General features: G+C 38.1%; 1 protein-coding gene across 10 annotated transcripts in view; it reads right to left on the bottom strand.

Annotated features, from left to right (window-relative positions):
• LOC309695053 (uncharacterized protein) overlaps positions 1–26,645 on the bottom strand; it is a 51,142-nt gene extending 24,497 nt beyond the window's left edge. For 2 of the 10 annotated variants that reach the window (XM_082515446.1, XM_082515448.1), the window contains exon 1: positions 1,064–3,283. The gene's annotated coding sequence lies outside the window, so the exon portion shown is untranslated. The other 8 variants (XR_014273029.1, XR_014273030.1, XR_014273031.1 and 5 more) reach the window with 8 other exon arrangements.
• Positions 26,646–26,897: the final 252 nt, after the last annotated feature.

Here is a 26,897-nt window from a genome sequence, read left to right as displayed (position 1 = left end):
ACAACTCTGTTGCTTGTGAAGCTCGCACACAAGAATTTCACTCACATGTGCTGTACCAATGTACCTGCACATGTGATGTGACAATAAAAGTGATTTGATTTGATTTGATTTGACATTAGAAAAATAAAGCATGTATACATTGTTTTCTTTCTGCTTGAGCCATGCCATCAAAAACGATCTGCTCAAACCTGCAGATTACGGAGGAATTACCTAATGGTTTTGTGTGTAAGGTAGGTAAGGACCCTAGACTAGTGCTTTGAAATTAAAAATCAATCATAAACATATATTAGATTTACACTTAGTGGTGCAAATGCAAAAAAACCCATAAAAAAAAAAACCACCAAATGTTTATAAGGATAACAAAAACTGTTTCTTCAACTAGATGATTTCCTATGCACAGTTCAAGTTTTGTTTAAAAAAAAAATCACAGTTTCTGCGTGTTTGCATTCTGTTTTTTAAATTATTATTTTTTAAATGTCTAATATCGTTGCCTCTATCAGTACATAGGCTATAGTCAACAGGATTTATAAAGGGGTTATACGAAAGGGTGGCAAAAGTACCGACTTTCGTTACTTAAGTAGAAACTCTGAGTTCTTTTCGCCAAGCTGAGCCAGTACAACTGATCACAGAGTTCCCACACATGCTAAATCTCACTTCAACCCTGACTCTACTCAATATCCTGTTTAAGTTTGGAGGCAACATCTCTACAGTACAAGCTAACAAAAAAAAAACAACCTGCATGTGTCATACAGTGAATGCAGACTTCCTGTTACTGCCATGATATGTTTCTTGTAATTCATAAGTGAGCTACATAATGTCCCATGAAAAAATAAATAAAAAGAATGCTATAGTGTCTAATATAATGTCTTAGGGAAATTATAGTGCAAATGCAATGAAGTCACTAATCGGTGTATGCTATAAACTTTAGGACACAAGAAAACGCTATTTAAGTTACATCGAAATCGGAGTAGAAGATAAATACTCTGAGCGGTCGAATTAGAATATTTGTATTAACTTAAACATCAACTTAAAGCCACTATTCACCATTCAGCAGGTAACTCACTCGAGGCTGAACTGTAGTCAGTATGTCCCCCCGGTTGTGCCCACCAGTCGAGAAAGAGCTTTGAATCCGTAGGTCTGCAAGTGCACTCGGAGTCTTCTTCTCTCCTGCTCTATCCGGGCGTGACCAAGTCATACGTCAGAATTATTACCGGAAATCATCAAGGGGGGAAAAAACGAGTCAGTGGGAAAAACGAGTTCGCAAAATCGCACAAAACGTTGGGGAGAACTGGGCTTTTTTTTTGTTTTGCGTTGTGCACTATAGACGCACTCGCCTCTGATCGTGGTCTAAGCTTTATCGCGCAATGCCAACCACACACAGCTAACTGCGACGTAGTATTAGGGGCACATTAAGAAAACATATTGCTGATCATTTTGAGAATAAAGTCTAAAACGTATTTCGGAAAAAAAAGTCTAAATCTGTCAGATACAGGCCATTTCCTTTTGTGCAAATCCACTTCCACATTTGTGTGTTTTTCTCTGGCCAGATAGAGCGTTCTGCACCATTACCACACTGTGTTTATGGGCTGAAAGAGAAAGACTTTCCTGTCCTTTTTGCTAAAACTTTCAGCCCATAAACACAGTGTGGTAATGGTGCAGAACGCTCTATCTGGCCAGAGAAAAACACACAAATGTGGAAGTGGATTTGCACAAAAAATTATTTTACGCGTCGGGAGTGAGAACGGGTTGCCGTGTTCGTGTTTTCCTCCGAAAACAATAAGTTCCGTTGGAGCAGCCTTTCAACGCCTCTCTCTGTCTCACAAGAAAAGTTGACCCACACAACAAAGTAAAGCTATTTTTCGGCTACGAGCCGACAGGGACCCCGCCGTATTAGTCAGAGGTCCCTTTACTACAGTTCGGAGTCGCGGACCTTCAGTAATAGTAATAAATCACAGCAATAGTACATTCACGTTGTTGTAAAAAGCATAATAATATATTAAGTAATCCAAAGTATTCAGAATACGTTACTGTCATAACCGAATACGTTACAGATTACATTTTGGGGGGCATGTATTCTGTATTCTGTAATGGAATACATTTTAAAAGTAACCTTCCCAACACTGATTATATGTGGTTAAAATAGATATAAAACATATATCTATAAAATATCTGAAATCACACACACACACAAAACCCTGATAAAAACCGAGTACGGAAAAAGTTTACTGTAAAAACCACAAACACGTTTAGTGAATTATTTTCATAACCTGAAATGCAAATATAAAGTGTAAATTTTAAAAACCTGTGTACAAACTTTGGAAACAATTAAGTTAATACAACCATTTACCTAAAATTGCAACCACCACGAATACTAAAAACTAAAACTAAAAACTAAAATTAGTCGATATCGCTCTCTCTTTAGCCACACCACTCCCCCAAATTTTCCCTGTTCCTAAATCACCAAATCCCACGTGTTGTCATATCATTTTTATCGGTGGACATGGTACACTATTCCACCAATAGGAAAGGGTGGCATTTTTTCCCTTATTTGCGCTGTCCAAATGCCATTTTTACCGTTTCTTTTCACACAAAACGTGACGATAGTATTCTTTTTTCCATCCATCGCATCTTTTTTTTTTTAAATTTAATTAATTTTTTTTCTTATCATAACTCCGGTCATTGTGGCTTATCAATAAAATATAAAAACTGACATATAGTTTGAAGTCTGGACTTTCAACACAAGCCGAAATAGAGACCCTGATGCTAGAAGATGCGTGACTGCAGCTTGTAGCTATATCAGCTTAAATTGGTCATGTGATTTGAAGGTGTGGCTGTCCGTCAACCCAGAGGGTTAATAACACTCGCCTTCATTCCAGTTCTAGAGTGGAGCAATCAACCACCTGTGTTGAAATCGGAAAATAGCCAATGTGTTGAAATGCTGATGATTGTGTGCTCTGGCACAATCATAAGCATTGGTCGCTACTGACAACAAGAAATAAAACCGTTTGCTTTATGGGCTGAAACATTTTTTTTAGTGATGCAGGGAGGTAATGCTATGCAATACATTCAGTTTTAGAACTTATATTTAATGTTACTTGTAGCCAGACTCAGAGTGTTAATGATGGCTAATTTTAATATGCAGCATTGTGATAAGCAAAAATAGAGTGGACTTGGGATGGAAAGACATTATTTTAGGCTGGCACATGCCACCCCTGTAGGTCAGCCTGTGTTTTGTTGACCAGCTTTTTTCTCCTAAAACTTCAGTATTTGTGTTTCTGTCCATCATCTATCAGTTTTGCGTCTGTGATCTCAGCAGTTCTGCTCTCCGCAGCACCTTGATCACATTGGGGAGCAGTTTGTCTTTAAAGTCCCACAGTCGGGTGTCCACATGAAGCCGATCAAGTGGTGGATCGGTCGGAGTCCTGATTGGCGAGTGAATGATCCGACAGACGTCTGGTGGAACCTTGAACTTTGTTGCAGACATCATAAGCACATCATGCACTGAGGTCTGCTGCACTGCTCTGTAGGTGCATAAATACATGTACAATCACACAATGCCTCAGGGTTAAATGAATGCTAGTGCCGAACACTCAACCATTTGTCCCATTATAACCCACCTTGGCTGAACTATTAACTTGTGTGGATGGTAAATATTTCTGTTAGGCTCCTCTCTGTAGATATGCACCATAATATCAAAGCCTGGCACCCCATTCCATTCAGGCAGGGGTCCCCATTTATTTTGATTAAAAGTCTTCTTGGGATAGGTGTGGTTCTCAATGAGAAATACTCCTGTCTGTAGAAGAACAGTTTAGGTTTGACAGGTGCAGGAAGGAAATTTGAAAATAGATTTAGAAATGCTTAGAAAAAAATGTTACATTTGGATTCTGATTTTGGAGCGTGTTCATCAAAGACATCAGATCTTTGTGCTGGTATGGCATTATAATCTCATCAATGTCATTTAACAGGACGTAGCGGGAACGCTCCATTGATCTGTAAATGCACTCATTAAGTGTGGTCAGCTGGCCAAAGTAGTGCACGTCTCCTCCGTGCTCTGAGTGAAGCCAGCCACGAGATGGATTCAGATGCTTGTCAATGGGCCAAGGAACCATTTCCACAAAGCCCTCCTGGCTATAATTCTGCAACAGGCGGTCGAGCTCTGGACCACAGCTGGTGTTATAGATCACCACTCTGTTCACACCCAGCAACCTGGGACAAAGTAACAGGTTTAAAGGCTTACATTTATATATTTCATTAGTTTGCTCATGCCTTTGTTATTTATTGCATTTAGCTTACAAAAATGCATTCATATTACACAGAGGAGTTAAGAAGTATACATATAACAAATAACTGGAAATGCAGAGATTTTTTGTTTGAGACGACATTTGACTTTAAAGCCACAGAAAAGCCAGTTAGGTTTAGGGGCCAGCTTCGAAAGGAAAACATTTACACAACATTATAAGGAAGTCTATATCCTGATACATGATACAGTATCTAAACCCTCCTTTATGGATGGTTTAGATACTGGTAGATTTAGGGGTTAGGATGTTTTGTGTGGCCTCAGTCAAATGTGGCCACATTTGGATAAAAAAGACAAACAAAAAAACCCGAAAACAAAAATAAAGAAAGTTGTGCTGTCAGCGTTAATCTCGTTAAAATGACGTTAACGCCATACCCACATTAATGGGGCAAATCTCCATTAGTCAGGAGAGCCTGGACAGCGCTAACGTGTTAACAAGCTAACCACGCTAACACGTTGACACCATGCAGCCCCACGCACGGGGTGAGCCACGTTAACTGGCTAATGGAGATTTGCCCCATTAATGTGGGTATGGCGTTAACGTCATTTTAACGAGATTAATGCTGGCAGCACAAAAAGAAAAAGAAAAAAAAAACATGGGTGGGGAAAACTCCATCGTTTTTATACAGTCTATGCTCCACACTTACATGTGCAGATGCACATTTAAATATCTATCAGCACCTGCTACATTTCAAAACTTCTAATACTGGAAATATTCACTTTGGTGAGAATGTCAAAGACTCTGAAGTCAAGCCAACGTTATCCTCCGCTCTTGAATACAGAAGTAGAAACACCACTGAAGAAATCCAGGAGCTTTACAATTAACAGCAACCGTTACACAGAGGTTTTGCTGCATAGGTTTCACTCTGTAGCTTGTAGTGCTGTTACTGTACTCACCTGTACATTTCCAGAGTCTCTGCAAACTGAAGCACATTGTTGTAGTCGCCAAACAGATTAGAGATGCAGACTGTGAAGTCAAACTTCATGTTTTCTTCCTTTTGCCTGTCGCTCTTTTGGTTTCTTATAGGAAGCCAGGTAGAGTCAGATGCACTTTCTTTGTCTGGTGTAGTCAAGAGAGTGACACGTGTAGCTTTGCAGTTCTGAGGAATCTGACACATGACGTCCGTAGTGGCGAAGGGAAAACCAAAGTGATCAGAATGTTGTAAAATTGTTGCTGGAGTGGTTTTACTTAAAACATTTGTGCAGCAAAAAACGCAGTGAAGGGGCTGTATGGAGTCTCTCTTAAATATGCCAATGATGCGTATATCCAAATCCTTCACTCTCTGGTCCACGTATGCTGACACCAGTAAGTGCTTGGTATTTTTGAGCGGGGTGATGGTCTGCTCAGATACTCCCAAGGAGCAAACACCCGCAGGCCCAGATGGTTTTGGGATGGATTTGTTGTTGTTGTTTGGCATATTCACATTGAATAGAAGAATGAAGATTAATGCAACAATCAAGAGGAGAGCCAGCTTCTTTTCGAGAGATTTTGCTGCATCCATCCAGCCAGCGCAGATGAAGCTAATTTCCAACCTGAGGAGAAGGTGTAGAATCACAATTACAAAGAGAAATGTAAAAATTCCTTAGAAATTTTCTTGCTGCGATGTTTGTGGAACATCAACAAACCTGTTTTCAAACTTTATATTTCATTTAAGTAGCCACTTTGATGTTGTAGGAGCCATTTTTGGGTTAATACCTTATGTTGCCGCTAAAGGTCACATTTTTTTGTTTTCGTATGGTTGGTTCATGTAAAGGTATTTAAGGTAGACGCACATAATCAGCATCAGCTGTGTTGTTAATCGTAAGAAGGCACACAGTTTATGACCACTGCGCTGTTATGTTAAAATGATGTTGGAATAAAGACCAAAAGGACAAGATAAGTACTGCTGGAGTTATTGGACTGTTTAATTAATTCATGCATACCAGTGAAATCGCGTCACCCCCGTTAATTCAATTCAATTCAATTTTATTTATATAGCACCAAATCACAACAAAAGTCGCCTCAAGGCGCTTTATATTGTACAGTAGATGCAGAGAAAAGCCCAACAATCATATGACCCCCTATGATCAAGCACTTTGGCGACAGTGGGAAGGAAAAACTCCCTTTTAACAGGAAGAAACCTCTGGCAGAACCAGGCTCAGGGAGGGGCGGGGCCATCTGCTGCGACGGGTTGGGGTGAGAGAAGGAAAACAGGATAAAGACATGCTGTGGAAGAGAGACAGAGATTAATAACAGATATGATTCAATGCAGAGAGGTCTGTTAACACATAGTGAGTGAGAAAGGTGACTGGAAAGGAAAAATTCAATGCATCATGGGAATCCCCGGAAGCCTATTGCAGCATAACAGAAAGTGTGCTTCGGATGAAGCACGAGAAGATTGTACTATGAAAAAAGAATGTATTTAAAAGTTTTTAATTTGCTAAGCAAATAAGCTCCTCAGAAACACCACTGTGTTTGAGCAGGAACAGGAAGTGATAACAAACACCTCAGTGGCTTCAAGCGTAGGCTTAACCTCTACAGGTGTCTTTACTGAAATATTCTTGATAGATGTAAGACCCAAACTCCAGGCTCATTTTATGTAATAACTGAATTCTGCCTGATTGTTCTCCCATTAAAAAAGGCCTTTAGAAAGCTCACCTGTGTCCCAGGATACTAGTCAATGTCAACCACTGTACTATTGAGAGCATTCTCACCAACGGCATACCAGTGTAGTACAACAATTTTACCACAGATGGTTAAATAACACTAAACCAGATGGTAAAAATTATTGCCCAATGTATCACTGGCACTCATTTGACCAGCACAGCCCACTGAATGGTCATTAATCAATGGGCTTTGATTAGTGCTAGTTGATCAATGGTCATGACAATTTGCATATTAATGATCAAGGAACTGACCTCACAGCTTATTGTTCATTCAGTGGACTAGTTTCAGTCATTGTGCAAATGTACTGTTTATAAGGTTGGGGAAACCTGCAGTCAGCTGAGACTAAAGAAGTCACTTGGATGAGTGACGATTCTCCCACTGAAAGCACTACGTCCAGATCAACAGAATCAACCTTTTGGGATATACTTACCTGGATGATTGAGCATGCATCAAGATACCCATTTCTTTATTTGCAAGTTCACCATATAATTGATTTGGCAGATTTTTACACAAAAGTTAACTTTTTTACAAAACATGTAAACCACAACATTATAGAGCTAAAGAGTGTCCTTGAAGAAAGAAAGAAAAAAACGTAAATCCTATTAAACAAGTTAGTTTAAGAAAATGGAATATGACCTGATATTGTTTGACTTATTGAGTTCTTTTGCAGCACCAAATATCAATAAGATTCACTTTAACTTCCATTTTGAATCCCCCTTCAGTTTTCTGTAGACAACCCATACTAGACGCTCCTTTACAAAATCAAGGGACCCTGTGGTAGAACTTGACCTAAGTGGCTAAAGAAGGGCAGGAGACAGATCCTGTCCAGTGTAGTGAGCGATTTATTTACCATTTTTGTGACCAAACAATATTGACAAAAAGAAATAAGAAACTCAACTCCATAGTTAACTCAGTTCAAATAAACATAACTGAACTTAAATCAACAGCAAATAAGCTCACATGCATTCAGCTACACTGACCTGCTCCTTTCTCCTCAAACACCTGCATTCGTCTGCTTAAATAGTCCACTTAACCAAACAATCTCACCCCTGGACTATTCCATTAGGTAGGTAAGGCAAACATTTCCCTACTCAATTCTATACTGCTACTCCTTCTAAGCAATAAAAGCTATGCTGTGTAATCAGTACATATTACAACGATACATTCATTTCTTCATAAACACTCTAAAATCAGCTTTGTTAAATTAGGATTCTCCCCCTTGTTCACCTGGTCTCTTCCTGTGACCTCAGATTAACCAGTAACTTAAACTTGTCAGAATTGATTTAAACCAAGATGTTATGTTATCTGTAAAAGTGCAAAGCATAAACAAATCCAGGATAGTATGCTTGCCTATTACATAATACATATTTGATATGGCTAAATCAAAACAAGTATGTTAACTAAAAATGGTAAATGGCCTGTATTCGTATAGCGCTTTACCAATCCCTAAGAACCCCAAAGCTCTTTACATATTCAGTAATCCACCCATTCACACACACACTGGAGAGTCGGACAGCTAAGCCTGAGGAAGAAGCACCAGGTCGGCAGATCGGTTATTTAGTGTTCATATGTACAGGGTATACATGGACAAATTACAAATTGGCTTAAAAAAATACAAACACATAATCTTCTGTTAGAAATGAAGTAAGCTAACTAATACTAGGAAAATCGAGCAGTTTCTTTCACTATGAGTTGAATTAATTTCCACCTACCTCTCGCAGAGGGCTCAGTGTCAGGTCGTGGACCAAACCAAATCATGAAATGTGAGGGGGAAGGAAATAAGTTGTTGTACCTCGTGAAGCAAACAGTTTTTATGCCGATGGATTAATTATTTAAAAAAAAAAAAAGTTCTACAGCTTAGTGTCCCCGTCTTTTCTCCAAGGTTTTGATGCCAGGTAATGTCATACATTGCTGCTAACCAAAAATACCTTCCTGATGAGTGAGTTTATCATGCCCATCTTGAAACAACTGTTGGGATTTAAATATATATTTTTAACCTCTTAAGCCCCAAGGGGGTTTCTGAGCTTCCTGCTCGAAAATGTAATGCCCAAATTTAATTGATTATTTCTCTGCAATTACAAACTCTGTCCATACAATCTTGGTATCAAAATAAAGCTAACACTTGTGAGATTTCATCAGAGGTGTAAATATTGAAGCAGATATTACTGTGTCAAAGTTACTGAGACTGGAACATAGAAAATGTATATTTTATCCTCGCCTAATATTTTTTTTTAATTTTTAGCATATAAATCTTTTAAAAATATGCCTCAGATCACATTTGGTTCCAGGATTTCAGTAACCAACATATAAACATCATCTGTGCAAAGATTTGTTTCTACTGTTTCTAAAGTGAAACAGTGAAAAATTACAGCCCTGTCAATACATGAATATCCAGATGTTGTACAAAAATGTCCAATTTTGGCACATAATTGGACACCATGAATTTTTTAGGTATTAAAGAGCAAAAATTAATACATTTTATTAACAGGCCTAAAAATGCTCTTTTTAAAAAAATACATTTTTGAAGAATTAACCACACATTTACATGGTAATGGCCCTTTTCTGCAGTGCGCATGAAGCGTTTAATTGGTGTCTGGCCCTTTAAACTCCGAGGGCTGTAACTTTGGTTTCTTTTGGTCAATTTGCATGATTGACACCTCTTTTTAATCGTTTTAGCCAATAGAATCAAAGTAATGATGCCACGTTCACGTCACTTCAACCAATCAGACATTGCAATGCCAAAATCCACGTGGGCCCAAATTTGAATTTTGGTCTGATCGTGGTAAAACTTGGTGTGTGGAGTCAGTGATAGCTCTGGAAATTAATAAATTTAAATTAATAAATTTTTATGGGTTTGAGTCCCTATTGATCATAAGGTTGGACCTGCATCGGTCAAATAGTTCTGGTGGACTTTTGGTTGTTGTTTCAAAGTATAATAAAATTACTGTAGAACGAAAGTCTGGGACTTCTAAGAAGTGCACAAGCTCAGAGGTGGAGACCTCTCGCTTTTTACAGACGTGTAAAAAGACCCTCTAGGAGGATTACTCCAGGTGGCACCTGCCAAGACTTGGGGCCTTGGTTTAAAATAGCCAGTGATTGGATCACTTTGCTGTTTAGAATGGTATCTGCACTTTTTTGGGCAGCAGAGGTTGGACCTCGGGCATTGGACGCTTTAAAAAATTCAAATAGGGTGTTTAGAAATTGGGCCAGGCACAGTTTGGAACTGATACTGGTTAATTGATCACAAAAAGGTTGGACCTAGCGTTGGACGCTTGTTAAATTTGTCAAAATTGGTTTGGTTCTTGTGTTGAGTATGTCAGGGATCCGTATGTTTGTTGTAAAATTATAAGATGTCTTTGTAATATAAAATAAGTATTTTTGGCATTTCAAAGAACTTTGCAATTTAACAGTGATTTAAAGGCTGAAAGCATGCTGAGAGTGTGTTGAAATGAAAGTGTGCATGTTGTGAAATCCTTTAATCTTTGGTGATTCTATAAATATATTGTTGTGAACATCGCTGAACCTGCTGGTGTGTAATGTGAAAATTTATTAGAGGTTTTAATTGTTTTTCTTTCAGTTTGAGGTCGTATATGCACTTAACAGGGTGCGGTCTACTTCCTCTTTCTGATTCTAAACAGCAGGTTTGACGAAAATAGTCTATCACAAGCATGTTTTGGGTGATTCTAAGTGTGTGAACGTTGTGGGTAGTGGATTTGAGTGATTCTGTGTGATTTGTAGAAAATAAATAAGTAATAATAACACTACGTGGGTTCATAGCAGAGTGGGTGAACAGAGGAAGTCTGAGAGAAAAGTGTGTGTGTGGGACGACGAAGTTCAGGGAAGCCTGTAAAATGCTGATGTATTGTGTGAAGGATGCTAAAAAACTGAGCTAAAGAATGGTGATATGTGTGGGAAAAAACAAACGGTTAATTGTCTTGAGGTCTGAAAGAGCTCTGCTAAGCATGCTGAAGATTTTGATTTGAATGCTTGCAAAGGCAAAAAGCTTAGTATATTTAAGTGTGTGTGCGTGTAATAAGAGTGCATTCTTTTTATATCAACATTTAGCAGAATTACAGAGGGTTTATAGACTGTAAATACAAAAAAAGAGTTCGATTAGGCTGTAGAAACAGCAAGGGCGTAGATTTGTCATGGACGGCAGGGACATGTCCCCACCAATATCCAGCGATTATTGAATTGTCCCCACCAATAATTTGATCTCTTCGAGTAAAGAAAAACAAAACCAATAGAAAGAAAAAAACGATCTGTCTACGTCTCATTCACCCAGCGGTGCAGAAAGAGTTAAATTACTTCTCTACTGGAGTTCTCATGTGACAAATATGGCCAATGGGATTGGCTGTGCCTTTCAGGGAGCTCTGTTTAATTTTAGCAGCGGCGAGGACCTGCAGGGAGGAGAGGAGGACGGAAGCAAAAAAGGAAGAACCTGGATATAAGAAAGTATTTTTCAAAGAAACCTGTAAGTCACTTAAAGTCAAGTTCACTCATGAAATGTGTCCGTCACAATAACGTTACAGGCTATGTTAGGGCATACATGCCAACCCTCCCGATTTTTCCGGGAGAATCCTGAATTTCAGTGCCCCTCCCGATAATCTCCCGGAGCCACCATTCTCCCGAATTTCTCCCGTTTTTCCACCCGGACAACAAAATTGAAAAACCATATTCCAGATTGGCCCAGCCAATTCCAGTTTCCAACAATGGCTACTACTACTGCAGCTACTTAGTTTTAGTATTACTCTTATTACGCTTTCTGGGTCGCAAAATAAACGTTTAACATATTTTCAGGCGAGAATGTAGCTGAGTAAACTTCAAATATCTAAGCCGATGAGAACAGCAAACTCCGGACACATCGTTTTAGGCGTTGGCCCACATCAGTCTAAAATTGTATGTAACTATGAATAACGTGTTGCCATATGTCACCCAGGAGAGACTGGACAGTATAGATGTAAAACAAATATGTCAGCAGTTTATCCCAGTTAACGAGAGGAGCAGGCATGTGTTTGGCTCCTTCACATAGTGGACATTGGTTGTAGTGTGGGGCACCAGTAGTCCGTGCCTGTTGCTGTAACAGTAGTTCATGTTTAGAATAAGAAATCCCAGCTCACTGACTTGATCGGGGCAGTAGTGCCTAAAATGTTGCATAATTTTGCCGAGAGATCTTTTACTTTGTGGTAATCTTAGATGAGTAGTTTTATGGACAAAATCCACCAGGTCATTCAGTGTTCCCTTAGTGCTAATGTGTCAGAGATGTTGGTGTAACTGAAGTATTGTTGTTAAGTCCTTAAAGTCATATTCTTTTATTGTCATGACTCTATTTGAAGCTGTTTTTATTCTTTTTTTTTTCTCAAATCTTTTTATTTGGTTTTCCAGTGTTCTTTATCATAAAGGCAACTAAGATTCAAATAGAAATGATTACATATATACAATAGAAATTAAACAAAGTAAAAAGGAAAAAAAAAAGGCAACAACAAATAACGTTGGACAGAGGATGCTATTTATCGAACTAACAATGAGGCTGAGTGACCATTTATATCTGTACAGTATTGAAGAAATCTATAAAAGGTTGCCAGGTTGAATGGAATTCCTCCAACCTCCCCTTTAGTAGGAGTTTAATTCTTTCGAGCTGCAAGTGTCTCAATACATCTTGTATTAACGCTGATGTGGTAGGAGGCACCTTTTGTTTCCAATTTAGTAGAATCAAACGGCGTGCCAGCAGCGTCACAAAACGTATCACATTATTTTGGGTGGCTGATAGGTCTACAACAACCGGCTTCACTCCAAATAAAGCACAGATTGGGTCTGGCTTAAGTGGTTTTTTTAGAATTTTAGACAAGATATGAAAGACATTATTCCAATATGTTGTTATACAGGGACAATTCCAAAACATATGCGCCAGTGAAGCAGGTTGCTGTTTACATCTTTCGCACGACGAGTTTACGTTGGGGAACATTTTTGACAGTATCAACTTTGATAAATGGAGTCTATGTAGCACTTTAAACTGTAAGAGTCCATGACTAATGCAAACAGAGGAAGAGTGTACATTTTCCTGGGCTTTTGTCCATTGATTGTCTGTAATTCTCGTACCAAGGTCACACTGCCAGGCCTCTTTCAGATAGTCAAGTGTGACAGGTCCCTCCAGTTGTGACAAAGCGTTGTGAATTTTTGTTATTAGTCCTTTCTTGAGTGGATCAAACTGAAATAAGTTATCTAAGGCAGAGTCTGGGGGCCGACCTGGAAAAGATGGAAAAAGCTTCCTTACAAAGCTTCTGATCTGTAAGTATTTGAAAAAGTCATTACTGTGCAAGTCAAATTTTTCTTGCAGTTGCCGGAATGTGGGAAAAAACCTTGTTGATGAATAAATCCTTTATTGAGTGCAGCCCCTTGTGGTTCCATTGGAGAAATGAAATGTTTGAAAGTGATGGTGTGAATGATGCGTTATTCATGAGTGGAGTTAGTATGGAAGCTTCCTTCCACCCGAAATGTTTCCTTATCTGTGTCCAGATTTTAATTGTATGAGAGACTACAGGATTTTTAAAGTCATGTTTAGGGATAGGGAGAGCTGAATAGATCATAGCTTCTAATGAGGAGGGGTAGCAGCCTTCATTCTCCCTCGTTGTCCAGTCGGCCCCCTTAGTCCGCAACCAAAACAACATGGAACGAACATTACATGACCAATAATACAGACGGAAGCATGGTAACCCCATCCCTCCCTGACATGTCGGTCTCTGTAGGTAGCTTTTCTTGATCCTTGGATTCTTTCTGTTCCATATGAAATAGGATATTAAGGAGTCTAATTTATTAAAAAAGGCTTTATTAATCACAATAGGGATACACTGAAATAAAAATAAGAATTTGGGAAGAATATTCATTCTAACAATGTTTATCCTCCCTGCTAGTGAAATTGGTAGATTAATCCATTTGTCTATGTTATTTTTGGTTTCATCATATAGTTTAGAGAGATTGTGTTTAAATAAACCATAATAATCCTGAGTGATATTTATTCCAAGATATTGGAACTGATTAGAAACCCGAAATGGCAAGGTATTGAAACAACTTGGGTTACCTATTGCTTTAGAGTTGACTGGGAATAGCACACTTTTAGATAAATTCAATTTGTATCCTGACACTTCTCCAAAATTCTGCAAAATCTCCATGATGACTGGGACTGATTTTGCAGGGTTAGAAATATACAGTAGTAAATCATCTGCATAAAGCGAGACTTTATGTTCTGCTTTTCCCCTTCTGATCCCTGTATATTCGTCTGTTGAGCGCAGTAGAAGAGCTAAAGGTTCAATAGCCAACGCGAAAAGCAGAGGTGAAAGAGGACAGCCTTGTCTTGTTGAACGATTCAGATCGAAATAGTCGGAGTGGACATTATTTGTTTGTACTGACACTTTTGGTTGGATGTATAGTAGTTTAACCAGAGAAATAAATTTAGGGCCAAATCCGAACCTCGACAGGGTCGAGAAGAGATAATCCCACTCGACCCTGTCGAAGGCCTTCTCCGCGTCCAAAGAAAGCAAAATTTCAGGATTAGGATTATGCTTGTCTTGCGTATAGATAATGTTTAAAAGTCTTCTAATATTAAAAAACAGCTGCCTGTCTTTAATGAATCCTGTTTGGTCCTGAGATATAATTGTTGGCAGAACAGTTTTCAGGCGTGTTGCCAAAATCTTTGCAAGTATCTTATTATCTACATTAATTAAGCTGATCGGTCTATATGAAGCCGGGTCTAAAGGATCTTTTTCTTTTTTATAGATCAAAGAGATGCTTGCCTGATATAAAGTCGGCAGTAGAGCTTTTTTGTCCAGTGCCTCATTATATACTTCTAGTAACAGGGGTGAGATATGGTCTTTAAAGGCCTTGTAAAATTCCGAAGTATAACCGTCTGGAACCAGAGCTTTGGAGTTCTGTAAATTATCTATTGCTTGCTGTATCTCTTGTATAGTTATGGATTTTTCGAGTTGTTCTACTTTATCTGGGTTGATCACAGGTACACTAAACTTGTTAAAGAACATCTCAAATAGTGCGGGGTTCTTTTTTTGATTCCGAGGCGTATAAGTCTACATAGAAACTTCTGAATATACTATTTATCTCCTTTGGGTCCCTCGTTATTTGTCCCGTAATGGTGCGAATTTCTGTGATCAATCTTGTTGCTGCTTGTCTCTTGATTTGTTGTGCTAGAACTTTACCCATCCTTTCCCCCTGTTCATAATATTTATATTTTGCCCTGGTTAGAAGCTTGACTGTTCTTGCGGTATACATCAATTCTAAATCAGCTTGCAGGGACAGTTTCTTCTTGTCCACGCTGTGTGTTGTCTATCTACTTCCTGTATCTTGTCTTTTATACGTCTCTCTTCTTCTCTTCGTTGTTTATTCATTAGACTCTTCCGCGACATTAACTGCCCCCGAATGTACGCTTTTATTGCTTCCCACAAGGTAGACTTGGTAATATCTGGAGTGTTGTTAATTGACAGGTAGAAATCAATTTGGTTCTTAATGTCTTCTACCCCCTGTTTATTTGATAATAAACTATTATCAAATCTCCATATCTTTGTTGTGTGATTGAACCCGAGGGCTAGTTGCAAAAGGAGGGGGCTGTGATCCGACAACATTATTGTGCCATATTCACAGTGCTTTACTGATGGTAGAAATTTAGAATCGAATAAAAAAAAAAAGTCTATCCTGGTATATGTCTGGTGGACCGGAGAATAGAATGAATATTGTCGCACATTAGGATTCTGAACTCTCCACGGATCAATTATTCCATAGTTTCCCATAAATTCCTGGACGGCTTTTGCCGATTTAGATATTTTGGCAGGTTTACTCGATGATCTATCAAGGTTAGTATTTAACACAAAGTTAAAATCACCTCCTATGATTAATTGATGAGTATCGATATCCGGAAGCTTTGATATTATCGACCGTATAAATTGCTCATCATCCACATTCGGAGCGTAAATATTCACTAACATAACTAAATGACCATAAAGTTTGCCAGTTACAATAACATACCTACCCTGAGTGTCTGGTAGTATTTTTGCTGCTGTAAATGGTACTGATTTTTTGATCAGCATTAAACGTAGAGTGAAATATTTGTTCTATCCATTTGCATCGTAATCTGTTGTGATCGTGTACTTTTAGATGCGTTTCTTGCAAAAAGATTATATCCGCGTTTACTTTTTTTAAGTGAGCTAAAATGTTTCCTCGTTTCACTGGTCCCCTGAGTCCCTTACAGTTCCATGTTACAAAGTTGACAAGATTTTGTGGTGCTCTCTCAGTAGAGGTACCAATAGTTATTAACTGTTACTGAGTGGTTGATGGATCTTACTCTGAGCTTTCTAAAAGTGATCCTCTGAAATTCACAACTTTCTTGAACCAAACTAAAGAACAACCTCATGAACTCAAACCGGAACCCTTTCTTCATTTGCAAAGAAAAGAAAAGAAAAGAAAAACAATTTTTGTCCAGCTTTTTACAGGCTGTAGACATCAGATTCACCACTAAACTCCTTAAGATTGTCTATTATTATATGCTATTCCCTCCTGGGTCATGTTTGTAAAGATGTGGCTAAGCGGTAGATGTGGCTGGGCTCTGGACGTGGGTACTGACGAACTTCTCTGCTTCGCGCGGATCTGTGAATAAGTGCTTAGCGTTGTTCACCGTTATAGTCAGCTTGGCGGGGTAGTACAGACTGTACGGAACGCCAGCATTCCGTAGTTTCCCTTTCACGGGGTTGAATGACGCTCGAAGTTTGCTGACCTCAGGATTCATGTCCGGGAAGATGTGTACAGGTGATCCTTTGTAGAAGAGGCGGCCTTTTTCCCTGGACAATCGTAAAATCTTCTCTCTGTCGGTGTAGTAGTGCAGGCAGACTATCATGGCTCTTGGGCGCTCCCCTGTCCGTGGTTTCGGGGCGAGGGTTCTGTGGGCTCGGTCTATCATGATAAGCGAATCATCATTTTCTTTCCCGAGCACTTCTGAGAAAAATTCTGCCATGAAACGGCTGGGGTTTCCCCCCTCTGCGTCCTCATTAATGCCCACCACACACAGATTGTTTCTGCGGCTTCTATTTTCTAAATCCAGGCATTTGTCGTGTAGCTTGTTGTAATCTTTCTTTAGGGTTTCGTGATCTTTCTCCAAGGCTGTTAACCCGTCTGTAGTGTCGCAGAGGGCCCGCTCCATGTCCTTCTGTATACTTGTTGTTTCTGCATGAGTTTCGTGCAGTGCCTCTATTTTCTGTGATAGCTCATGTCGAAGCTTATTGGTGTCTGCTTTAGCTTCTTCTCTTAGCGAGGAAATGTCCTCACGTAAGTTTTCATGCATATTATCTATCTGCGTCTTAATATCATTCATCATACCGTCTCGGTAGGCTTGCAATTCGCTCCGAAGGATCCTCACGGAGATTGGCGAGTTCTCGTCCGCCATGTCGTGTTGTGGCTCTTCGCCGCCAGATGTAGCAGAAGCTGACGACAAAGTTTTTTGCGTGTATTTCTGACTACTCTTCATGACTCGCTTTAGTCAGGAGGAGTTTGTACAGTTGAATCTTGGTCCAAATCAAAGTCAATATGTGTCCCAGGAGGTTTGGATAATCAAAAATCTTAGCGGAGCTGCCTTTCGCTGCTACTTACTTCATCGGCCGGAAGCGGAAGCCTCAGCTGTTTTTATTCTTGTATGAAACCTGATTTATATGGATTATGGCTGAAGTAAACTAAAGTCTAAAATACTTAGTCATTTGTTTAATAGTAATATAACATTATATAATTCACATATAAAACTATGAATTGTAATTTTAAATGGTTTAAAAGCATGTAGAATAGCATATGTAAGCAAGTATGTTTCTCTCTCTCTCTCTCTTTTTTTTTATATTTTTTTATCAAGAAGCAAAGACAAAAAAAAAAAAAAGAAAAAAAAAAGAAACAGGGCAGGGTTCGGTGGCTGAATCATCCGTCCCCACCAATGCCAAAACCAAATCTACGCCCTTGAGAAACAGGAAAAGAGAGAAACAGATAAAAATATGAGGGTGTGTGGTGCAGTGTGTGTGTCTGGCAGGAAGTGAACAACTTTGCATGCCCATAAAAGGAACTGTGTAGTGTGGAACCAGAAAGAGAGAGAGACTTGTTAAAATCTAGGTGGAGGAAGAGAATGAATGTCTTAAGAAATAGTAATGAAAATGATATTAAATAAGTGTTTTAGTGTGTTAATACAGGTGCCCATGGACTTACTCAACCTCAAAACATGAGTACAGCGGCAAAATGATAGATTAACAGAATTGGGATGACAAACAGGCCAGCCTTTGGCTTAAAATTTTTACAGCTTGACCTTTCATTCTGTCCTTATCCTGAGAAGAAGCTTAAAGGACAGTCAATCTCCTGATGAAGACAGAAGACAGACAGAACACCGTGTACTTGAAGAAATAACAGCAGGCAAAAGACAGTGCAACTGACCTATAACACTGAAGGGTCCAGCAGCATGTATGAATACCACTGATGGAACATGAGCTTTAAATTACGAGCTGGAGACTTAATCAGTGACATGACTGTTTGAAGGCACTGGACGTGATATTTGCCATGCTGGGAGTTAACCTACAAAAAAAGACTGAAAAGATCAAGAGAGAAGAAACAGAGAGATGGAGATTTGAAGGTCACACAGGAACAAGGACAAGGACCAGTGAGAGGTCAAGCCCAGACGAGTTAGAGTGACAGCGTGTGGGGAATTGGCTTGAAAATGGGGGCTGAACTGGTGGAGGTTTAGAAATGCCCCGAGCATCATAACAGAAAGGTAAATTTAAAAAAAAAAAAAAGAGAGAGAGAAGGAAAAACACAAACTAATAATTAAATGAATGAATAAAAAACACATACACAAATTGTTACATGTTAAATTATTTTTGGAAATAATCAGAAGTGAGATAGTTTGAATCCACAGCTCAGTGCAAAGAGACATGAATTAAACCTGATTATAAAATACATATGCAATGAAGAAGCAGCTTACCCTTGTGGGACTAATAAAGGTATATCAATTCAATATATGAATACACTCAACATTAATATGAACACATAACATAAATGCAATGAAAGACACGCTTACACCTATGAGTGTGAATACATGACATAAATTGGTATTTCTGGTCGGAGAGAGAGAAGTGTGTTTAAGCAGTGATGATAATAATGAAAATGTCTTAGTTTTGTCACTTTTAGGTGCAAAGCAGAGCTGGATCAATTTTCCACATGCAGCAGGTGGAAGAAAGTTATAGGTTAACATTACTGGAAACGTTCAGGCCAAGTTTCTGGTTGAATTGTTTACAGTGCCATATCTCCCTCAACCTCACACGCGAGCTCTAACCCTTGGCTGAAGACAAGGAATGCAATTCCAAAGAGCAATTCAATCAGGGAAGACAAACAATGGTTTTGTAGGGTTGGGCACTGTTAAAACCAAAGGTTGCATAGTCTTTTTGTCTTTTTCTAACCTAGCAAGAGTTTCAAGAAAAGCTAGTTATACTGAGACCAGTTAAACAGAAAAAGCATGTCTACACCTTTTTCTGTTTGACTCATGCAACTGAAAAATATCTGCTCAAGTCTGCAGGTTATGGCGCCATTACCACTTTAATGTTGGAAACCATGCCAAACCTAAAAATATAACACTGTGGAGACATGGATCAGTACACTGCTTAGATAAGTCTTTTTTTTAATTTATTTTTTTACATTAGAATATTGTAGTGGTATTATTATGATTATTATTATTATTACATTGATTGGTACGCCAAATACAAATACTATATATGTGAGCTTTTTTGGATTTAAGGAAAGATAAATGTAATTTATAAAATGGTGTAAAAACATTTTGTGCTTAATTACCTTTATTTATGATACAAAATATTAGCAAATATAACATAAATAATTCCTTGGATATCAATTTCAAAGAAAACCTAGTGGAACTCAAAGGGTTTTTCCATCTGTTTTAGCTCACTAGTTTTCCCCACCCACAACAGTTATAGCCAGTGTACAATATATACACAGAGCAATGCACATTTCTCCAGAAGTACTCTGTTTATGTTGGTTATAATCATGATGTGTTATTACAAAACACCGGGTAGAAAAAAAATCCCAAAGGGCTGCCTGCAATTATACACATTGTTGACATGAAAGAATTAACTTCCTTCACATATCAGTGTCACTGGTTCAGGGTCGGGAATGTCTGTATGGGGAGAGTCGGACAGCTAAGCCTGAGGAAGAAGCACCAGGTCGACAGATCGGTTATTTAGTGTTCATATGTACAGGGTGTACATGGACGAATTACAAATTGGCTTAAAAAAATACAAACACATAATCTTCTGTTAGAAATGAAGTAAGCTAACTAATACTAGGAAAATCGAGCAGTTTCTTTCACTATGAATTTAATTAATTTCCACCTACTTTTCGTCTTTATCTCGCAGAGGGCTCAGTGTCAGCTCGTGGAACAAACCAAATCCTGAAATGTGAGGGGGAAGGAAATACGTTGTTGTACCTTGTGAAGCGAACAGTTTTTATGGCGATGGATTCAGCATTCTGCTCTTGCTCTTGATGAAGGTGGTCGCACTTTTCTCCTCTCCTCCTCTCCCTTAGCTTCCCTGCTTAGCCTCTTATGTCCTTGCCTAGTCTCGTGTTTTTTTTGTATTACTTTTCCCTGGAACATTCTCTCACAGTCTGTTCTCTAAAACCCAACACCCTGATAACGACTGTGTTTAGTCTGTTCCTTCCAGAGGCGGAGCCAGACATTTGAAACACCCGGGGCTTAGCCCTAAAGGGTAGTATGCATGTGGGATTTTTTTTTTTTTTTTTTTGTGGGGGGGGTTAGAAACGACTGAAAGATTAATAGGCTCTGTTTGAGTTTTGTTCAAAAAAGAATGACTTCATATAGGGAAAAATATATATCACATATGCAGGACACCTTAAACTAGTTTTTTAATTAAGCAGCAAGGCAGAACAAAATCGGGGCTGTATCAAGACACAGGGAGTAAACCCCAATTCAACCAGACCCAGAACTGATCCTGAATTAAAACAGGACTACATCAGTTCAAAATCAGGACTACTTAGGACTTAACCAAGACAGAACCAGAATCAGAACTAGATGATAGTAGCACTAAAAATCATCATAGACCTGCACTACACTTATTTTTTAATTCTACCAAAGTCCACTATTTAGATTGAGAAAAGTTTATATAATTATTTAGCCTTGTTTTGCAAACAAGCCTGCATAACTTAATAAATGTAGAATTTGAAAAATAGTAAACCTAAAAAGAAACACTAGGTACGAGATACATGAGGACCTATGATACGGTGATACTTTTGGTAAACGACCATTTGACTAACATGTGTGTCTCACCTGCTCTTGTTCATCTCTGTTCTGTCCTCATTCTCTCTCCCTCTCTGTTCCTCTCTCTCCCTCTTTGTGCTGACAATCATCAAATATACAGTGGAAACCAGATATTTACACACTCTTCAGATCAAAACACAAACACTTTTTTAATTGTAACATCAAATCAGACTAAATGTTTATTTTTTTTAGATTGATAAATATAAAAAACATATTTGTTAACTTTAAGAGTAAAGAGAGAAACTATCTGTATTTCTTAATTGTAAATGGCACCAAATTGTATTCAAACTTGAGCCACACTTATGGAGCTCCACAATTCGTTTCCTGGTGTTTTGGTTGACATCTCTTGATTTTCCCATGTCAAAGAAACAGGCTCTGTGTTTTGCCTTATATGTGTCCACAGGTGTGCCACCAATTTGCTCACATGGACTCTACTAACCTATCAGAAGCTTCTTCAGCTCAGAATGGAATCGTCTGGAGTTTTCTTATTAATTAACAATAAACTTAGTGTACATGTACTCCTAAATTTAATGAAAGTGATAAAAAAATAGACAGCTCTGTTTCTCTTTATTCTGACATTTAACTAATTCAAAATATATTTCAATATTTATTTATCCAAAACAAAACAAGTTCACTCTAAATTGATGTTGTACAGTAAAAAAATGTTCTTGTGTTTTCCATAAGTGTATGTAAATATGTGGTTTAAATTGTGAATATACTGCTGTGTATTGAAGTTCCTCTTGTTTTGCATAGAAATATACTGAACAACATACAAAGCATAATATATAGACTACCTGAGTTTTTTCTTTGAAAGAAGCCCCTTATGTCCATTCTTGTATATCATAAATTACTGAAACCGATTTATTTAGCCGTGGAGGGAAACAACTGAAAATATGAAATAAACACACATGTAAGCTAAGACTCTCTAAAGAAAGAGCATTGTTGTTGTTCGGCTTTTCATTTCGCCATTTGTTGATTCACTTGAAGAGCAAGTAACGTAATATTGGTGAAGTGATCAGTTTGTGGGGGGGGGGGGGGGGGGGGGGGGGAATCGATACCGTGTAGTATCGTGATATTTTGTTTTCTAATAATGTATCGATACAGGGACAGCAGAAATCGATATTTTGTTACAAAAACGTTTTTGTGGACTGGAACATGCTCTGACTTCAGAGTTTACTTATTTTCATTTAAGACATGTTTTATTTTAATTAAGTTTAAAACTTTTTTTATTTAATGTAAAATTATATTTTGTTTTAATTTACTTTCAAATTCTTCAGTTGCTGAACGGGCTGCATAGTTTTCATAAATTGCATAGTTCAGAATAGTTATAATTGTACCAGATGGTTGCATTCAGTTAAGTTGGACTAGATTGTAATACAAACCGTTCAGTTTGTCAACAATAAAACTGACTAAAGATGGCTAAAGAACCAAATGGGACAGGCGGAAAAAAAACAAAAAAAACCCAATAAAACTGACTGAAATGAGAGAAAGACTGAGTGTGAGACTTTGTTATTAGATAAAATGAATATTGATAAACTTTACCTTTATGTACAGAATCTGAATATTGCAAAATATTTTTAAAAATTGCAATAATATCGTATCGTGCGTTAAGTATTGTGATAATATCGTATCGTGGGATGTATGGTGATTCCCACCTATCAGTTTGATATCAATCTTTCGTGATACACAGTCATATTTACATTATTTGTACAGTATGAATGATTTGCTTTGGTACCTGGTCAAACTTCAGTTCTCCTCTGTCTGCCTAGCTCCGTTTCTCCAACAGCGTAAGATGGCTTGCAAACAGGCAAATAATAGTAATAATACTAATTAAAAATAATCTATATTGTTTGCAAATAAGCCAAAAGCATTAGAAATAAATCCAAAAATGGTGGTTTCTTTTGGGTTGCACAATACAAGGATCGTATTGCAAGCTTTACCACTCAGGTGGCACATATGAATGAAAATGAAAGCAAACAGGCAGTTGGCACCAGGCCAAATTTGAGTTGTATATCTGGTTTTTCAATTTTCGGAAAGACCGGTTAGATGGCACTTTACATCACAGAGTTTAAAAGTAGCCATTGTTGTGCAATAAAAGCAGACCCTAAAGTAAGTACTGTCAGCATACTGTCTCTAAAATGACTTATTTAATTCTTGCTATTTAAAGTAACGAACATAAAGAACTAAAATTGTACTACTGGTTTATTTCACTATTTCAGTTCTCATTATTGAACTTTCACATTTAAGAGGTAATATTCAGACCACAAACTCCACTGTAGGTCCATAAGATCACTGTGGCAACACTGAGAGTTGAAAAACTGTCTAAGTTCTTTCATCTGTAATAAAATGATCCATGTGGCTGCTCTACCAGATTATTCAGCCGTACTCTAGAAATAACACAAGTGTTTGGGCACACAGCACAAGCGAGACACAAGAGACTGCTCACAGATTTGCAGGCTCTGAACATATTTCTCAGAAAATACAAATTCAGGATGCTGATGCGTGACTGATCATGGTGCACGGATGATATTGGTAATGGGGAAATGTGTGCTGGGATTATGCCGATGGTGAGATCCTGTTTTTCTGACTCAGAACAATACACAGAAATACATTAAATTTGCATAGGCGTGTAGAGGACCCTTTTTCACAGCATATTTTATACATGGATGACAATACATAATAATTGGAGCACATTTTTAAAATGTCCACTACACAAAAATAAGATGCCATTCATGTTCCCCTGCTTGTTAATTCAGGGTTGGTCACCAGTGTCCTGCACTGCCTTCATCATTCATTGACCCCTAATCATCCAAATATCCTGTCCTGCAGCGAGTAGCACCACTTGCATACCGAAAAATTTGACGTTTTGGAAGAAAAACAATGTTAAAGCAAGCATGATGAAATTTGTTGTTCTTTCAGCATCTATTTACCAGATACAGACTTTTCTATTGGAAAAAAAAAATGCACCATTATAATTTGTGTACAAAGTTATATAATAAATTAATCTTTTTCCTTTTATGCACAAAATAACATATTGGAATATTTAGTCTATCATTAAAAAATAAACCACTACATAATATACTGGGGGTGGATAGCTATATTACGAGAATACCAAACCTCGAACCCACTCACCTAAACTGTTTAAAACTGGAGTGCTCAATTTTTGGGCAAATGTATGTATTTTTTTTAGAAGTACAACTGACCACATCTATTCATATTTACAATAATGGTCAGCTTATTTCACGACAACCTTACTTTTATCCAACTTTGGTTTTTATGACTACTCTAAGTATTACCAACTAACCTACGGTTAGCTACTCTGTTAGTGGTGTAAGTTGACAGTATGTGGCATAAGTTAACTACAAGAGACATGCTCCTAAATATAACTAAAGGAATAAAAAATGTTTTACTTCCCTTGCAGTTCTACAGCAGTAGCTAGAATATGGGTTGATTCCAAATCTATTGTTATAACTCATTGGTTTATGCAACCATGGCTCTATGAGGCAAGCCAAAAAGGAAGCAAACTTTCTAAGTGTTTTGGAATTTGTACGTGCCAAAGCTAGCAGTTGGTCCCCCACTTCCTCTGATTTTATTCAGGGATAAAACAGAAAGTGCACATTCGGTAGGGAGCAGCCTGCCATCTACTGGCAGCCTTTTCTTTGAGGTGATTTCTGTTGATATGGATATTAAGTGGTTGTTACTGTGGTAAATGCAAGGGCGTAGATTTGGTTTTGGCATTGGTGGGGACGGATGATTCAACCACTGAACCCTGCCCTGTTTCTTATTTTTGTCCTTTTTGTCTTTGCTTCTTGATAAAAAAGGAGAAATATACTTGCCTACATATGCTATTCTGCATGTTTTTAAACCATTTAAAATTACAATTCATAGTTTTATATGTGAATTATATAATGTTAAATTACTATTAAACAAATGACTAAGTATTTTAGACTTTAGTTTACTTCAGTCATATTCCGTATAAATCAGGTATCATGCTAAAATAAAAATAGCTTAAAATACAGTCATGACAATTAAAGAATATGACTTTAAGGACTCAACAACATTACTTCAGTTATACTACACCAACATTTCTTATACATTAGCACTAAGGGAACACTCAGTGACCTGCTGTTTTTTGTCCATAAAACTACTCATCTAAGATTACCACAAAGTAAAAGATCTCTCGGCAAAATTATGCAACACTTTAGGCACTACTGCCCCGATCAAGTCAGTGAGCTGGGATGTTTTATTCTAAACATGAACTACTGTTACAGCAACAGACATGGACTACATGTCCCACACAACAACTCAACGTCCTCTATGTGAAGGAGCCAAACACATGCCTTCTCCTCTCGTTAACTGAGAAACTGCTGGCATATTGGTTTTACATCTATACTGTCCAGTCTCTCCTGGTCGACATACAGCAGCATTGTTTAATCTCATTTGAGTCACTGTTAACCCTTAGCCATGTTAGTCTTCTGAGAGCACTGAAGCTTCTTTTGGCCTCAGTACCTGCATTTTATCCTCAGATTACAATTATTATTCTGTGCTTGATGTGCCTCACCTTTGGCCCTGGCTCTTCCCCTCTGACTGCACTAGGACATATTGCCACCTGATAAAATAACACATTGATTCGTGCCATATAAAAAGTGAGACATGTCAATTCAGATTCTTTGTCAAACATACCATATTGAATCAGTTTACATCAGCAGCCTAACAATTGTCATGATAATAAATACTAGTTAATCATAGCACCAAATCATCAGCCTATTCTGTCAATTTGTGCAGATCTTGACTCATCTGTAATGTTTGTAGGCTGAGTGCATTTTTAAAACAATTTGTGCAAACTGCACTACAAGGTGGAATATTTGTAAAATCATGACTAGCTCATAATATATTGTCTCAAAAATTAACCCTATGAATACGTCAGTGCCATTAGGATGAAATTATTGTGTCACCAACATTTTAACGTTAGACATATAATTTTAACAGCCTCTGTAAACTAATATCCTGGCTTGCTCGAGGCTGCTGATTTCTCTGACAGTTCCAATCAAAATTAGAAATGCTGCTCTGAGACTGAGAGAACTAATAGTGCTGCCTTTTGTGCAGTTAGTTTCCAAAACACGTCATTCATGGTTACATACAGTTTTAGACTGATGTGGGCCAAAGCCTAGCATAGCCTGTAACGTTATTGTGACGGACACATTTTATGAGTGAACTTGAGTTTAAGTGACTTACAGGTTTCTTTGAAAAATACTTTCTTATATCCAGGTTCTTCCTCTTTGCTGCCGTCCTCCTCTCCTCCCTGCAGGTCATCGCCGCTGCTAGAATTAAACAGAGCTCCCTGAAAGGCACAGCCAATCACACTGGCCATATTTGTCACATGACGTAGGACTCCAGTAGAGGGCGTAATTTAACTCTTTCTGCACCGCTGGGTGAATGATGTTGACAGATCTGTGTTTTTTTTCTTACTATCGGGATTGTTGTTCTTTACTCGAAGAGATCAAATTATTGGTGGGGACAATTCAATAATCGCTGGATATTGGTGGGGACATGTCCCTGCCGTCCATGCCAAATCTACGCCCTTGGGT

Source organism: Aulonocara stuartgranti (assembly GCF_965226115.1).
Source record: "Aulonocara stuartgranti genome assembly, chromosome: 19".
NCBI lineage: Eukaryota > Metazoa > Chordata > Actinopteri > Cichliformes > Cichlidae > Aulonocara > Aulonocara stuartgranti.
This window is presented reverse-complemented; position numbering and strand designations above follow the sequence as displayed.